The following is a 19234-nucleotide window of genomic DNA, read 5'->3' on the forward strand; positions in this document are numbered from 1 at the left end:
CAAGGCAAAACAAACTAAAGATTTGCAAACAATGGTCAAATTCATGCTCAACCAATGAAATCCATAATTAGATGATGATGTTGTAAATGAATTGATGGCACATGATTTGGTCAAATTCATTTGCATTAACATATAATCCTAATTAAAGTGATTATGAACTACAACTATAATTAAACACAAATTCAATATTTCTATTCTTATGGATAATACTATTCTTGAAGTATGGTTATTGATATTTATTTTGGGTAATATTAATGTTGCTGAATTATGCCTCTTATTGTTGTTTACAATGATATGTTTTTAATGTTGAATTAAGCATATATTGTTGTTTTCAATAATTCTACTACTGGCTTTATTTCCATTTTGCAATTTAATGCATGGGTAATTTGACTATCTCTCTAAAAAGAAATAATAATAATTATAATGATATTGAACTTGTGTACTTGTTTCCTCGTGTAGGTGTCCAAATCCAAGAGGTTGGTCAAGGATACAACATTATAGTGAATCATCTAATGGTAGGCCTTCCAGTCAAGAAGGGTTCTATAAATTTGTTAGTAATCTTAAAAACTGATTTGACTTTGTAATAAAAGAATAGGCATTAAACAATAAACAATTGGTGTTATTTGATTTGATTGAATGAAACAAATATATACTTATGCATTACAAAAAGAATTCTTTAATGACATGCATACTAGCTAATGTGTTGTTCATGCTTCTACATCTGATGCAATAAAAGATACAACTTTGTATTGAAGATTTTCTATATACTAGTATAAAAGGCTTATTAGAGACATCTTTGGGGTGAAGATTAGGCCATGCCATTATTCTGTGTATAGCCTGTTAAATTCTAAGTCAATGTTGTTTTAGAATAAAATTAATGTTTTAGACATAAAATATATTACTTCCTTATGTTACAAACTTGACTTTTCTTTCTTTATTATTATTATTATTATTATTATTATAATTTTAAATAAAGAATGTGATGAGAAATTAGGGGGGACTATTTTGATATTCAGTTAGGAAAAGGATATTGATGCCATAATCAAGAAAGATGAGAACATGGGTGATTGCAATTGGTTACCTTGATAAGATCAAGATTGAGGTTCTTATAACTTCGAACTCCACAAAACTCTCACAAAAAGAAAACTCAATCTTCTTACAAAATTAAGAAAGAGAGATGGAGAAAAAGAAAATTAGTGAAGAAAAAGAATTAAAAGAGGAGATATTGAGACAAAAGAAAATAAAGACGGGGAATTGAGAGAAAAAGAAAATAAAGAGGAGGAGTTTAGAGATAAAGAAAATAAAGATAAGGAGTTGAGAAAAAAAAGAAATAAAAAGGATGAGTTGAGAGAAAAAAATATTCAAGAAAAATATATAGAAGAAAAAATAAATAATGATAATAAAGATAATGTCTTTTATGGTTGTGCAAATATTGTTATTTTGTCCGTTCGGCAACGAGAGAAACCATTTTTTATGAGATGTTTCAATAATAACACATTTGGCATAAATCAATCAATTGTTTTTGCAAGGATTCTAGTTATGAAATGGAAAATCAAAAGGCAAATCTTTGATTCGGGTACTATGTTCTTTCTCTTGGAAGAAGACTAATCATGACATTCAAGGACAAATGTAACTGAGAAAGGAGGGAGTGATATGATATTGAAGGTATTTTGAGTTTTTATGCAATTTTAATCTATTAATTAAATCGTTGTGAGAGTTGTATGCAGTTTTTAATTATAAGAACCCTAATTTTGATCATAACATATGACGATCATTCCCATGACTTATCAGATTATTTTCTTTATTGAGTGTGACATCGATATCCTTCCCCAAACTATAGATCAAAATGGTCTCCTTGATTTCTAATCATTTCAACTTCGTTTTTATTTTCAAAAGTTGTGGAACATATACCTTAGAATAGGAATTACTTTTCGAGTGATATTAAGATCAATATTGAGGACATTTTGATGGTAAATTTCCTTCTTCTTTTTTTTCTTTTATCAATATAGAAATAATTACCAATCATATTATTATGGATTAAATATGTTTTTTGTCCCTTAACTTTTAGTGAAAATTGAAATGCGTGGATTTAGTCCTTTTAACCAAATTTTGTTAAGTTTATTTGACGTTTTAAATGCATTTCTTAGCTAACATTGAAGCGAAAATGTGTCAAATATGTTAAAACTCAAATGCTATCATGAATCGTATTTGAAACGTCAAATAAACTTAAAAAAATTTGGTTAAAATAACTAAATCCACGCATTTGTAAAGTTGGGGACTAAATTGGACCAAATTTTGAAGATAGACTAATTCTAATTTTCACTGAAAGTGAAGGTCCTAAAAACATATTTACCCCTATTATTATTGTAAATAAAATCTCAAAAATCACAAAAATAACTAAAAGATTTTAGATTTATAGATGTGTTTCTCTCCACGTGTATTGATCCATAATATCGCTTTTAAATAAAAAGTCTCATTCTGAAGTTTGTTTTAGGCCTTCCAAGCCCCTAAGCCACTCTTATAAGCAGATCTTCAGAGAATCAAGTTGAACATCTCAATAAATAGATAGTTCAAGCAACATGGCGGATAGTAAGACATATTCTTATCAATAATGAAACAATGTTCTTATATTGATTTTGAAACTTATGTGATAATGTGTTGGAATTTACTATAGGGTCATTCCTATTGTATAAAACATAGACATAGATTCCAAAATAGACACAATGCCTACCAAAATGGATTTATTTGTCATCTCTAAGATTACTTGGTGGTCTCGTAGTCCTTTTTATTAATTTAATTTGTATTTAAATTATAATATTATATGTATATAAGCCAAATAACATGGTATTTAATTTTTTTTATAAACACACCCTTCTTTTTGTTACGAAATTTTGGTAAGTATTATACCAAAATGCATTTATTTGTCATTTCCAAGTTTACTGGGTGGTCTCTTAATCCTTTTTATTAATTTAATTTGTATTTAAATAATAGTATTATATGTATATCAGCCAAATAACACGATATTTAATTTTTTTTATAAACACATCCTTGTTTTTGTTACGAAATTGGCAAGTGTACCAAATCATACAAGTAATGCAGTAGACAAGACCAAACATTATATCTCACAAGAACTAATGTGGTCTAAATTAATTGGTTAGTTACTTATAAAGGGTGAGAATAACAAAACGTTTGCAGGTTAAAGGAAAAATAAATGTAGAATATAAAATATAATGAGAATTGACATAGTGGAAACAAAGAACTTTATTTAGAAAAATATGAGATAAAAGCTTCATCGGGATTGGGTGTCACGATTCCATTCAAAGGAAAATCAACAAACAAAAAAAAAATTCAATTTTCGTATCTCACACTCGCATCGTTTGTAACCTTGTTTGATTTCGTCACAAACAAGCCTAAACTAAAATAATAAAAACTCTATGTCTTAGCAACTTTTAATATTGCGTTTGCACTAATGACCAATATGTTGATGCTTAAAAGTGACTTATGACCACATCTATGTCTAGCATGTGAAATTAAAAGTTTTTTTTTATCCTAACCAAGTTTTCCAAACTATTTTTCAAATCAGCTGGTACTCCCACATATGCACCATATCTAGAACATGCAATTAAAGATGATAAACTGGGTTTCCAAACTATCGTTCGTATCAGTATGGACACTTGTATGTATAAAAATCATAAACTATGCATTTGAAAAAGGAATAAAACATAAGAGATTATGGAAAAGAAATGTATTGAATGTAGAATTCACAGAGAATTAAGAATACATTACATCCAACCTCATGAATGAGAGAGTTAGCTACTCCTAGACTTACTAAATACTAGACCGATGTTGAGTTTGAGTGCCTCCTTCCGTCAGAATGCCCTTCTACCTTTAAGTGTAGAGATATAAAATTTCTTTCTCTCCAAGTGTGTCTTTTTGACGTATGCCAGACCCTCAATTCATAGACTTTCATCATTGGACTAAGCCTAAGATTTGGACTTGATTTTGTACTTGAATAAATTGTAAGAGATAATCCTTGATATATATCTTTTAATCTTTGGAGATTTCATATCTTTGAATTATTCTTCAATTATTCTGATTTATAATTAAGTAACCAACTTTGTGGATATCTGATATTATTGATAATCTTTACATATTCAAGATTTCACTCATTCTATTGATAATCTTCCTAAATCTCTAAGATTTCCACTTATTTGCAAAATATATTCCACACATTTATATTTTCTAATTTTATTAAATAAAACCTAAAAATAAAATAATAATAATAATAATAAAATATAAACATAAATAAAATAAAAATATGAATGCGAAGGTTTTTCTTCTTACAGCAATAAGTATAAATGCGCACTTTCTTTCTACAATTATAGTATAATATGGAAAACAAACGCATCACAAAAGTCTCCAATGGCGATTTTTTATAATAAATAACTATAGAAAAAATTTATCTTCTTTAGTTCAATACATAAAGTAAAGCAGGTTATTCTTTCACTTTATTCTTCACTTTCCGACGCATGGAAAATTGCTATTTGCAGGACTTCAAACACGGATGTATTCACCTTTGGACCTACTGCCATTATAATTCCTGTATTAATAACAATAGTGGTGGAAATGAGTACCTTTCAGTTTAATATATAGAAACTAGAACGCGGGTTTCACCTTTTGCTTTCCAAATTCTACCAACTTTTTGTAATATTTGCATTGCATCATACAACGTTGTGTATGTTTTCAATATTTACTACATTTTTTAACTCTTTATATATTTTTATATTTATACAATTACGCCAAAATAATTTACTATCACTAACTTATTTGCTAGTAATGAGATACGAAAAATATAATAACAATAAGCTTTTTAATTTTATATAATATTTTGTTCCTACAAAAAAAATACATAACATTACTTTTGACACTCCTGTAAACTGTTACATTGTACTAATTTGGACTCTTTCTACACGTAATGAAAAATCAACCATCTTAGTATTCAAAACTTGTTCAAAACTTGCTCAATGTGGGTCTTCAGAGTACTTTTTAATTTTAATATCTTTCAATATCTTAGAATCCACTCACTACGTTTGATGATTTATTTATTTTTATATAAAAGTGTCGTTTAGCGTGTGTAAGTTACCCTTCTTTTTCTCAAGTCTTGGGATAAGTCAATTGACTGGAATAGAATTTTTGCCCTAAAAAAGTTGTCACGATTAATTTATTCAACAACTACCAAATTTGGGTTCATACTATAAATCCAACAACATTTCATTTGATGGCAATTTCATTTTGGATGTAATGTAATTTATAGTTTATTTTAGGCATTCTATAAAATAAGAACTACAATTAACCGGAAACAATAATAAATATAAGACAAGAACAAAAACACACAAAAATTAATATAGTTCAATTAAAATATTTTTAATTCAAATCCATAGAAAAATTTACTATAAAAATAAGTTTTGTGATCCAAGAAGTTAAGAAAAAAACTTCAGAGATTACAATTCAGTCATTGCCTTTTAACATTTTATGAGATTATCAATACAAGAAAATATTAAGTTATAACTTGAATTTTATTGACAGAAACATTGTGTTAGTATCAACAAATTTTATAATTTAAATTATATACAAATCTTTTCCTTCATACCGAATCTCACCAAAACTGATTAATAATAGGTTTAAATATACATTCGGTCCCTATTTTTGTTGATTTTATTCAATTTGGTTCTTATTTTCGTTTTATGTTCAATTAGGTCCTCATTTTCGTCAAATTATGGTCAATTTGGCCATTTTCACTAACGGTGTAAACGTTTTTGAACCGTACATGCCACGTGTCAGCTCCTGATTTTTTTGATTTTTTTGATTTTTTTTAATTTTTTTAAAATTTTTTTAATTTCAAAAAAAGTGTCCACGTGTCAAGTCACAATTGTGCCACGTGTCAGTTTGTAGTTGTATTATTTATTTTTGTTTGATTTAGTCCCGATATTCGTTATTTTTGTTCAATTTAGTCCCTATATTCGTTATTTTTGTTCAATTTAGTTCCTATATTCGTTATTTTTGTTTAATTTAGTCCCAAATTTTATTATTAGATATTTTCTAAATTTAATTATAAATTATAATATTTAATTATTAATTGAATATAATTCTTAGATTCATATTGTTAAATAGAATATAATTATTTAAATATTATTAAAATATAATTATTAAAATTTCAAAAATATATATTAACATTTGTAAAATTCACATTTAAATTTAAAATATTTAATATTTTTATTACATTTTAGATATTAAAATCTAAAATATTTTATATGTAAATGTTAATTTTATAAATATTAGTTTATTTTTCTAAAATATTTTGAATATTTAAAATATTTTTATATATCAATTTTAAAAATATTTTAGAATATAAATATTAGAAAAAAAATTAATAATTATATTCTTATAATATTTTAAGTAATTATATTATATTTAGCAATTAAATATAGGAATTTATTTAATTTATAATTAAATTTAATAATTTATAATTGAATTTAAAAAATAATAAATTCAAAGGTCAATTTTGGAAAATATATTAATATAATTTGTATAAAAGATATTAAATTTAGTGTCAATTTGAAAGGGACAAAATTGATTTCTTTGAACAAAAATTAGGACTAAATTGAACAAAAATTGGGACTAAATTGAACAAAAATAAAGAATATAGGGACTAAATTGAACAAAAAAATAATACTACCACAAACTGACACATGACACTAGCATTGACACGTGGCACAAATGTGACTTGACACGTGGACCATTTTTTTGAAATTCAAAAAATTTTAAAAATATTTTAAATTTTTTTTTTAAAAATAGAAAAAATAAAAAAAACTAGGAGCTGACACGTGGCATGTACTGTTCGAAAACGTTAACTATTTAAACACCGTTAGGGAAAAGGACCAAATTGACCACAATTTAACGAAAATGAGGACCTAATTGAACATAAAACGAAAATAGGGACCAAATTGAATAAAATTAACAAAAATAGGGACCAAATGTATATTTAAGCCTTAATAATATTCGTTGATAAATCATATTTTTTATTACAAACAAAATTATCGGTTGTAATGAGTTAGTTGGTAATATTCGTTTGTATAATTTGGAGATTCTTTGTAAGCCGATCAAGTGAACATATGGTACAAGCTAACGGTTGGTGACATTGGAAATGTAGGAGAAATGTAGGAGAGTTGGTTGGAAATGGGAATTCTAGTCATTTAGTAACTAAGAGTGGAATTCAAAGTGAGAAATGAAATTTAAGGTTGCTGGAATGGGGTCCCTGTGTTATGCTTAACTACTGATTTGGGTGCATGGGATGTGATCCAAAAAGGGGAATGGTAAGAGTGCATGGTTGTTGGGTAGGCATTGGATCAAGTGGATTAGTATAATAGCAGGAGTTCACAATTTGGTGAATCCAAGGAGTCTGTTGGACTAATAGAGAAGGGTGCTTGGTTCTGCAAGGTGAACAAATTCAATAAAATTCATTTATTGGTGCGACACCTGGGGGTGGGAGTGGAACCGCCTGGCGATAGCTCCAAATCCAAAGAGCTATTGGTGCGCCTAGTGCTTGGTGGAGAGGTTCGTCCCACTATGCGATACTTGCAAGGTTAGAGGCTCTAGGGGCGCATTGCGCCTAGCAACATGTTGGTTCCGCTAGGTAGTCTGGAACTGGATTTCTTTTAGCAACTTTGATGCAGCGCCAGGCGATAATGCGTAGGCAAGACTTTGTATGCTTGGATGTTCATGGTCTACAATGCTTTGGTGATACCTTAAAGACCAACTTGCTGGAGTGTTCCTTGAGTTGTGGCTCGGAACGGTATCTCGTGAGTTATGGCTCGGATAGGGGGTACATACGTGACATTCCTTTAGTTGAGGCTCGTATTGGTATCTCTTGAGTTGTGGCTCGATTGGCGGATGAACACAAGAAATCCTTGAGTTGTGGCTCGGATTGACGAGTGTTATCGGTGTAAGTGTGCGAGCTGTGTAAGGCCCACTTACTTTTCTACCTTTATTTTAAAGGGCTGCCCCAAATGATTTGGGCCTAGGACTGGCCCATAAGGAACCAAAGCCCCTAAACCTGCTAAAACATGTAACACCCCAATTTTAGAATATCATGGAACGTTAGAAAATTTGTGCATTTAGCGAAAAAGGAATAAACATTGAAAATTTGGCATAAAAGAGTTTCGTGGGCCCCACAACTTTAAGGAGTGAGATAAATAAACATGGCATTGAACATATAGGCCACGCAAGGTTCGAACTCACGCACAATGACACACCACAAAAAACATCAACCACCACTATACTAGATGCTTTCTCAATACATATATTGCACGAATACGATTTAAGCTTATATTGTCCATCCACCATAATAAATTAAAATAACAAATCGTAAGCCCTTTTTCTAACTAACAGGAATCGAACCCCTGCACCAAAACACAATGAACACATGCATAACCACTAAACCATATATTTTTGTACACTACAATTTGCACCATTTAATTATATACACATATCTGCAACATTAAATATAATATTAAAATTTAAAATAAATAAAACAATAACTTAAATCATTCAATTAAAAATTATTTCATATTTCATAATTTCATAACCTAATTAAATCAAATAAATCAACAATATATTAATTAAGCTATTAATTTTTTTCCCATGTGTTTCCCTTTAGTATAATTTTTCTCGAGTCTTCTCACTTTCATTCTTCTCACTTTCAGAAAATAACCTCCTTTCTCTTAGAACGGTAACGCTCCTCTGCTAGGGTTTGGGATTCATCCAAGTTCAACTGAGTTCACCCCCTTTCTTCCACTCACGTAAGTTACTTTCGATGCATACTCTTCTCCTTTAGTTTAATCTTCGTGCTTGTTGTTAGGGTTCCTCATAATAAAGGAAAATAGACCAATGTCTCTTTTAAACCCAAAAATGTTGTTTCAACTGAAAGACCTTTACAGATGCTTCACATGGATCTATTTGGCCCATCTCGAACTATGATTCTTTGTGGTAACCTTTATGCAAACCAAAAAGGTGTTTTTCCAGGCTATGCTATACAAAGTCATGTATATAGAGTTTATAATAATAGATTAGTGACTGTTGAAGAGTCCATGCATGTTGTATTTGATGAAACTAACCTAAAGTTGCAAGATCAAGTGTCAAAGAATGTTGATGAAGAAGATCTATTATAGGAACAAATTTTTGCTGTAGAAAAGCTCTCTACTGTAGAAAATCAATCAACTGAAAAGGAAAAACAGTCGACTGAAAAAGCTGCAAACAAAAACTTGCCTAAGGATTGGATTCAGCCTAGAGGATTATCAAAGCACAACATCATAGGTGATATCAAGCAAGGAGTATCCACTAGACGTAGAATTGTATTTTATGAACATGTTACTTTTGTATCTCAAATTGAACATAAAAATGTGAATGATGCTTTGAATGATAGTAATTGGATTGTTGGTATGCATGATGAACTCAATCAATTCACAAGAAATGATGTGTGGTTTCTAGTGCCTAAAACTGATGATATGAATATAATTGGAACTAAATGGGTTTTTAGAAACAAAATGGATGAAAATGGTAACATTATAAGAAACAAAGTTATACTAGTTGCTAAAGGGTATAATCAAGAAGAAAGCATTGACTTTGATGAAACATATGCACCTATAACTAGGCTAGAAGGTGTGAGATTACTCTTAGCATATGCTTGCATGTATAACTTTACATTGCATCAAATGGATGTGAAAAGTGCATTCTTTAATGGTTTCCTAAATGAAGAAGTGTATGTATCACAACCTCCTGGCTTTGAGGATGATCTCTATCATAATCATGTTTTCAAATTGAAAAAGGACTTATATGGTTTGAAACAAGCACCACGATAGTGGTATGAAAGGCTAAGAAATTTTATTTTATCAAAAGATTATGCTAGAGGTTCAGTGGATAAAACACCCTTCATTAGAAAACATGAAAATGATGTTATACTTGTTCAAGTGTATGTTGATGATATCATTTTTGGTTCAAATAACAATTCAATGTATGAAGAGTTTGTTGTAGCAATGCAGGAAGAATTTGAGATGTCCATGATGGGTGAGCTTACCTACTTTCTAGGGCTGCAAGTCAAGCAACTCAAGCATGGAACATTTTTAAGCCAATCAAAATACTATTTTGACTTGTTGAAAAAGTTCAAAATGGAGGATTGAAAGGAAGCTGCCACTCCAATTGCTATAAATTGCCTTATGGATGCAGATGAGGCTAGCCAACCAGTGGATTCAACCAAGTATAAAGGGTTGATTGGGTCTTTGCTCTATCTTACAACAAGTATGCCAGATATTCAGTTTGATGCATGCTTATGTGCTAGGTTCCAAGCAAATCCAAAGGATTCGTACCTTAAAGTTGCAAAAAGGATTCTAAAGTATCTAAAAGGAACAATCAATGTTGGTTTATGGTATCCATGTGATTCTAACATAACTCTTAGTGGTTTTTCAGATTTTGACTATATGGGTGCAAATTGGATAGGAAAAGCCCAAGTGGCACTTGCCATCTACTTGGCTTAATTCTAATCTCATGGAATAGCAAAAAGCAAGCATGTGTGGCACTCTCCACTACTGAAGCTGAGTATAATGCTGTTGTACATGGTTGTGCACAAATCATATGGTTGGAGCAGCAACTTTTGGACTATGGTGTAAAGTTAAGTATGGTACCTTTGTATTGTGATAATACTAGTGCCATCAACTTAACCAAGAATCCAATACAACATTCTAAAACCAAGGATATAGAGATTAGACACCATTTTATTCGTGATCATGTTCAAAAGGGAGATTGTGAAATTCAATTTGTTAAAACTGAATTGAAGGTGTTGAGGTGCTGAGAGCCTATTTCAACAATTAAATCATCAAAGGTTGAAGTCTTTACTTGAACTTTCAGCGAAAGTCTATACTGACTTGGTGAAGGTGTTTTTCACCAATTTGGACTTTAAAAATGACATGATGTTGTCAAGTATCAAAGGTGTCCGAATGGAAATCAACAAGAAAGCATGGAAAGACGTGGCTGGACTCAAATCAAGGGGTGTGCAAGTGAGGAAAGGTGAAACTGTGGTTGTTTCAGAATTCAACAAGGTTCAATACTATGGCCAATGCTTGAGAAATCCTGCTACAGAGATCAAGCACTTTCGTGTTGGTGGACTCAAGGTAGATCAAAGGTTGCTTTGTATGATTGTCACAAGAATCATTATTCCACAATATGCAATCATTCAACATTGAATGAGAGAGATTTGATCTTAATGTATTGCATCCAACACAATATTCAAGTGGATTCACTATTACAGGAAAGAGTTTTGGCACCGGTTGTTTTGGCTATTATACCTCTGTTCAATAACCGAGGCATATTTGCACGAGGTAGAAAAGGGTGGGTTTTTGGCCTCGGTTATCAACTGAGGCATTAACTTCAACCTTAAGCCTCGGTTCTAGAGAACCGAGGCATAAAACCAATAATAAAAAATAAAAAAAAGAACCCAGGAAAGCTGAACAACAATGGTGATGGAGGAGCATGCAATATTGGACCTGTTTTTCAAAGCTAATCAATCCCACCAAGGGTACCTAAACACCAATGATTGCAAAAAAACTTAAACTTTACAAAAAAGAACCCAAGAACGACATAAACTTCACAAAAAATGAAAGTAAATTTGAAACAAATGCTCACCAAAGTTAGACGTTGAGTGGCGATGTGGTGGAGTTCTACGTTTGCATGACGGAGAATGGAGGTTGGGAAGAACGATGGAGAACAACGGAGAACGACACAAAGGAGGAGGAGTGAAGAAGAAGAATCGGTGCAGTGAAGAAGAAGAAGTGGCGCAATAAAGAAATGAAGTCTTTGCAACTCTTTGAAATTTAACCCTAGATAGAGTTTTAGGCCTCAGTTATTTAAACAACCGAGGCATAAGCCTTTGCACAAAATAAAATAATAAAAGAATGACAATTTTGAAATTTTAGCAAACTTATATGGCTCGGTTCTAAAACAACCGAGGCATATAGCATGTATAGACCTCAATTCTCTAGCAACCGAGGCATAAACCTCTGCATAAAATAAAATAATAAAAAAAAGAATGGCGATTTTGAAATTTTAACAAACTTATATACCTCAGTTCTAAAACAACCGAGGCATATACCATGTATAGGCCTCGATTCTCTAGCAACCGAGGCATAAACCTCTACGTAAAATTAAATAATTAAAAAAAGAATGGAAATTTTGATATTTTAACAAACTTATATGCCTCGCAAAAATTTCAAAATTGCCACCGCGATTTTATAGGTCTAAGTTTCTTTAAAACTGAAGCATATCACTCGAGTTAAAAAGTAAAAATTGCACTAGTGATTGGATATTTGTGTTTCGTGATCATATGCTCAAGGCCAAGAGACTCACAAATTTCAGGCTGCCTTATGTTGTTTTGGTGTCCAAGTTCATAGAGTACTTTGAAATTGATGTAGAAGATGAGCTGGAAGAGTCAACTGGATTGCTGAACCATACCTCCAACCAAAATCTACACAAAATAGGCTTTCTAAGGTGGGAAATGGTTGAATAGTTGCTGGTGCTGTAGTTAGTGGTGCACATGACCATGAAGCTGGCCCAAGTGGTGCAAATCAAGAGGAAGAACCTACTGTTGGACCCATGGACCTAATTCCCTAAAACCCTCCAAAGGACAGAAGCCTTGTGTACTCATAATTTGAGAGGATGATGTTGAATCAACTACATGAACTCAATGTGTCCCAACATGCACATCACAACTATTGCAATGAGAGATTCAATGCATTGAATGGCCAAATCCATGATATCCATGATCTGTTGACTTCATTCAAGACCAGAAATGATCCTCAAGATGACTAAGTGTGTTGGCTTTTAGGATCATGCATTGCATCCATGTGTTTGTGATTTTTCAGTTTGATTTCTGTCAGTTTCAGTTGGTTGTTTTTATTTTAAGTCGGTTGATTATAGCAGATTTATGCTTATTTTCTCTATTTTCAGTTTCTGGTGATTGTATCATGTTCTAGTATCAATGAAATGTTATGCACTGTTTGTTCTCTTAATGCATTTGTTCTATTTAATGAATCCAAAGGGGGAGAAAAATTGAGAATTGATCAAATTGGACTAAAGTAGAAGCATTAAAAGTGGAATCAATAATCAAATATGAAATTGAACACATATTATTGATAGGGGGAGCATTTGCATCTGTGTGTGTTTATTAGCTTGTATATACTGCTCTTGGAAACTATTTTTCAGGTTCACAAGTTCAAACTTGAATGTCACTTCATCAACTCAATGGTATCCAACCAATGGAAACAATTTGCAATGGAAGATAGAGGTTGGCTTCATCAATTCATGGGGAGAATGTTGACATGTGAAGCCAGGGTGGTCTGTCTCATGAAGATTTGATGAAGCTTTGTTGAACTACTTGGAGCCATTACCTTGGAATAATGCCTACATTGATGAAGTTAAGGAGATTTGATGGTATCCATGTTGATTAAGTCTTGAACACGTGCTCTCCACATGGATTAATCATTAGGAGAGAGTATTTGATGTTTGTAATTCACATTATAGACCTTGTAGCATTAATTTGATGTAATTGGTGTTTGTTGTGTTTTTTAATCTGTTGAAATGTTTTTCAACAGGTTAAAATGTGTCTTTTAATCTGTTGAATGGTTTTTCAACAGGTTAAAAGGTTAGCTACAATAGTCTTAAACTGTGACTTATTTAATTAGTTGATTTATTTTTTAATCGACTGATTTCACTTTCACTTAAGTCAAGTGAAATCAACTAATTGATTTGGAAATCAACCTGTTGAATCTCGTAATAGTTTGACTATAAGTGTTGTGATTTTCGAAATAGAGACAACTTGATCATTTTTTCGCGCGAAATTGTTCTAGAAACCTTTGAAATCTCTCTCTTTCGTGATCATTCAGATTGCAGCTGTTGAAGATTGATCTTGGATCAATTCTTGGAGCTTTTGGCTTGTGTTTGAATCTTGGAGAAGGTGTTTGTGGTAGGTAGGGTTGTGCTACCACTGAGTTTGATCTTTCTCAAGCTTTGTGTGTGTGCTTGGTGGTTTTCCAAGTCTGCAAGAGGGTTTTTGCTGTGCTGTTGTGATTCTTGTGTGATTCAAGAGTCTTTGGTGTGTGTTTTGCTTATTTTGAAAGTGTAAGAGTGTAAACTTTGTAAATCTTTTGAAATAGTGCAAAGTCAAGCTTAGGTTGCCTTAACAAACTGGATATAGGTTAGGTTTGAGTAAACCAAAATAAAAATTTTGTGCTCCAATCTTTTCTCTAACCCTTCTCTCTTGCATAATCATTTAAAGTTTAAAGAACTTGAATTTAAATCATCGTTTTCATATTCTTGAGTGTTTTGATAGCATCTGCAACATAGAGCATGTTTGCATAATCAGTTAGAACATGTCTTGTTTGTTTTTGTGCATTTATTCTTGGTTCAAATCTCAAATCTACATTTATGCATTTTTCCTAGTATTTCAGTCGACTTTTTTTCTATTTCAATCGATTGATTATACCAGTACAAAATCTGTTAGTAAAATCAACCGACTAACTCTATTTTTAAACCGATTGAAAGTATATTGTCCAGTAGTTGTTACATCCTAACTTGGTGATCGAATTGATTCAATTAAATATGGTTTTTTAGCTTTTAAAAGATAGCCTAAACTTTTAACTAGCCAACTCAACCCCCCTCCCCCCTCCCTTCTTGGCATTTCAACCATTTCAAAACTAACAGTAAAGACACTATGGGAACAAAGGAACTAAGAGTCTTGCTATATTGTAATGAAAGAGTACCATAGCCAAAAAATGAACATTTGTCATATTATGTTGAGTTTTCCTGTAATAGGGAGGATGACCAAAGAATGTCTTAATATATTGTATTTTCTTTTTTATGTTGTTAATCTTGTTATATACGAGTTGGGATAACCCAATTACCCATAAATATATTTGTTTTTGCTGATAAAAAAGGAAATGTACATCCATTTAGAAGTACAAATTTTGTAATGGTAACTAATTTAATTGAAATCTAATTAATTTTTTTCTTTTGACAAAAAAAGTTTATGTCCTAACTCTTTCAATTTCATGTGATATCGAAGATAAAGAAAGTGAAAAAGGTGAAAAGGTGAAAAGACTTGTTATAAGGGTTCCTATAACCCTAAAATGTAAATTGATTTGAATTTCGACAAGCTTGATCTTATATTGATTTATAATTATTTATATTATGTTGAATTATTAATGACTTGAACTTTACTGTGATCAGTTATGTTTAATTTGACATGGCCAAAAGATTTCTAAATTATTGATAATTGATATTCTCAAAATATTTGTTTTTTTATCGGCAAAATATTTGTGATGATTTATTAAAAGATATGATGGACTTTATGGTGCTTTTGGATGGGGTGTAATTACCATGATGAGTGTCTGCTAATGTATAACATGACACTTTGTTTGCATAATTTCTTCATATGCAACTCGATTAATTAAAATATGGTTGATATTGACCTTGTCAATTTTACAAGTGAACCTTGTTTTTGGATTAAATAATAAAGTTTGATTTAATTCTTTAGAAATATTTTCGGAAATATCTTTAAAAATTGGTTTAATTATACTGTTGAGAATAATTTATCTAATATTTTTGCTAAAAGAAAGAATTTTCACTCAAGTATGTCTTATTTTGGTTTGAACAAAAATAAAGTTAAAAATAACTTTAGTTTTAGCCTTATTTTTGCTTAAAAAAATATCATTATAACTCAATCCAGTTTCTACCTAATTTTCGCTCAAACGAACATATTTTCACTTGAGCAAATATGTTTTTCTCAAGCTAAATAAATCTTTTTACTTTTTTTATTGAATGTGAATGTTTTGATAAATTCAGATGGACTATTGATTCCTATATGTGATTGCTTTATGGCTTTACTTAATTAAGTTATATTGTATTACAATGCTTATTAATTTGGATGGAGCTTGCATGAATTTGAGGTCATACATTTAGATGATATGTAAATCATTGTTTGAGTTTTTTTTATTAAGTACTGAAATGTTGTAATATAGATCTTCTAACTTCATTAATGATCTAGGTCACATAAACTCATATATCAGGTGGTGATGAGAAACTGAGAGGGAAATTGTCACACACCATGTCTAAATGTGTGAACCTAGGTTATGATGAATTTAGGGTTCACTTGTGGATCATGTATTGAAATGAATCATTGAGTCAAATAAAAGTCTCTAGTGTATGTATTTAAAAATGAATCTTACAAAAGGTGTGAATTGAGGTTCTACTTGTTGAATATCTTTCACTATAATAATAGTCATGTGTGATTTTTCTGATTTTTGAATATATGTGTTTTGATGGAATTGAATTGTTTTTTGTTATTTTATTATAATGTTTTCTTACATATTTTTTAATTAAAAAATTATATCAATAGTTCATTATTATATGTGCTTGTTATATTTTGTTGTGAACTATTCAATGATTGATTATACTTTGATGGCTTTATAGTATATTTAATAATTTTAATTGTAGAGTGTTATAATTTTAATCTTTTGTGTAATATGCATGAAAGACCGATGTTTAATTTTTCGATAATGACTAGATTCATCGAGTTTCCTTTCATATTTGGCACTATTTTTTAATAATGTACATATACCCCAAGTAATTTACCATAACAAACTCATTTGCTATAGTAACATGATATGACAATATTATAAGGACTTAAAATTGAATTTTGTAAGGCCCTCTTATTTAAGTCCCAATAGTTAAGGGCTGTCCCAAAATCTAATGGGCCTAAGGGTTGGCCCATAGGGTGTTCAAGGTCCCTAAGTCAGCCAAACCCTCCCACTTCTGTCATTCTTGCAGAAACAATATTCTCACACTCTCCTTGTTTCTCATAGAAGCTCTGTTAGGGTTCAGCCACTGATTCTCTTCAAGTTAGCTCAAACCAATTTTCTACTCCACGTAAATCAGTTTTCAGCTCATACTCTTTCTCCATTCAGTTTATTCTCTATGGTTACACTAGGTTTTGTCTGGGTGAACTTGTTTTAAACTCGTTCTGCTATTTTGCCAACTCTGAATATGTTCTTAGAGCTACATGTGCTCCACAGTTTGGGTGTCGAATTTCTTGGCTACCATTTTCCAGGTAAGGGAAGTTAGGGTCTTTAGTACCTTCCAAAAACCTACTTGTTTTCAACTCGGTTTCTTGTCTTGTATGGATTGTATGCTACTATGAATGTGTGGAATGCTTGGTTACATTATTTGGATATGTATGCATGGCTGTTGCAGGGAGAACAATGGCGGAGATCTGATAATCTCGCTCAAGCGAGTGGATCTTGCCTAAGCGAGAGTATCAGAAAACCCACCCAGGTGCCGCGTGAGCTGTCGCTTAGGCGACAAGCGACTATTTTGAGCGAGAGTCCATCTCACTCAAGCGAGGAGGTCTCGCCTATGCGAGAGTACGTGACAGTGCCACTGATCATTACTTCGAGCCCTCGCCTAGGCGAAAGGAGCTCGCCTGAGCGAGAGACCCTCTCACCTGAGCGAGATCTTTCTGCCTAAGCGAGGAGCTGGGCGAGGAGTGTGCTTGTTCTGTTGTTTCTCTGTCCTTGTATGTTTGCCACATGTTTGGGTGAATTAATATGTTAAAAGCATGGGATGAGTGATGTGCATGTATGGAATTGGTTCATGGATTGAATGTGATGAGTTTGGTATGGTTTTGGTATGGAATATGAATGAAGGTTGGTTATAAAGTTTGGCATGAGATTGGTATGCATGATAAGTACCTACTTGGTTGGTGAAACATGATTTGTATGTGGTTAGGGCGTAATTCCATGATAGTTTCGTGGTGGTGCCTCATTGGTTAGGGCATAGTTTAATGAGGCTCTAGGTGAGACCTCATGGTGGTGCCTCAGTTGGTCGAGATGTAATTCCATGACCCTTGTTAGTGGGAGTTTATGGTGGTGCCCCATCTATATAATTTAGTAAGGATTCAAGGTAAGGATTGCATCCTGACACTCTAAAGAGTCAGTTAGTCTCACATAGAGCGTACTGACCCGAGTGGTGAGAGTAGCAGGAGGCCTGAAACCCATTAAGGGCTAACCTTGTGTGTGGGGGATGAGACACTAGAACAATTAGCTCGGTAGAGCAGCTCGGTAGAGTAGTAAAAGCCACCATAAGTGCAAGCATCCGCTGAATCCGACTAATTATATGTATCCGGATGAGTCGTGTCCGAGTCTTAGTGTATTGTTTGCAAGTCATAACATGATTGGTTGGCTTATGCATCTTGAACTATAAAATTGTATGTAATTGTATGATAAACCATTTTCCGCTCTGACTTACCTTTTTGTTTGTTGTTTGTCTTGCTTGTGTGGTTCTCTCTTTTTGCAATGATTATCAATTTATTAGTGTGAGCAGATGCGAGAAATCCTCGTGGCCAACAGGGAAATGATGACTCCACTGCATAGCCTGTTTGGGCTGGATTCCTTTTGCTTGGGCTTTTCTTTTAGGGCTACGACCATGTATTGCCTTGTCTTTAAATTTTCTTTTAAAATATTGTCGATACATTATGATACTATGTTAGCGTCATCGTGGTGTGCCTGAGTTTCCTTCTTGTTTCTTTTGGACAATTGTAAGGAGTAATGTTTATACTACAGGACCATGTTTACTACGTTATTCTGTGTGACGCTCCCTTTAATTAGGATATTAATTAAATGGGGTGTTACAAATATCATAAAATAATATAAAAAATCACAGAAAATATACAAATTTATAATGGTATTATTTTCGTACAATATTTTATTTCTAAATAAAAATAAATAGTATTAATTATTATTCATGTAAATTATTAAATTGTATTCATGTAGACTGTTTCTATGTCGTTATAAAAAATTAACCATCTTGGTACTCAAATAAAGATATTACAAAAAGGATTTTTAAATCTATTAAAAAACAATTGAATTGTGAAATGCATTTTCAAATCACTTTTCATTTCAAGAAAATTTTCCATTAAAAATCAATTTTAGAGAAAAAATAATTAATTACTATAATCTAATGATTAATTTCGATATTAATTTATAAAATTAAAAATTATTACTTAATTTAAATATTAATTATTTTAGTATCTAATCTTGATAACTAATTTTGAATACTAATTTAGTAAAACAATTAT

This window comes from Vigna unguiculata, chromosome 1 (assembly GCF_037176805.1).
Source record: "Vigna unguiculata cultivar grain cowpea cultivar isolate G323 ecotype 2 chromosome 1, ASM3717680v1, whole genome shotgun sequence".
In the NCBI taxonomy this organism is placed as follows: domain Eukaryota; kingdom Viridiplantae; phylum Streptophyta; class Magnoliopsida; order Fabales; family Fabaceae; genus Vigna; species Vigna unguiculata.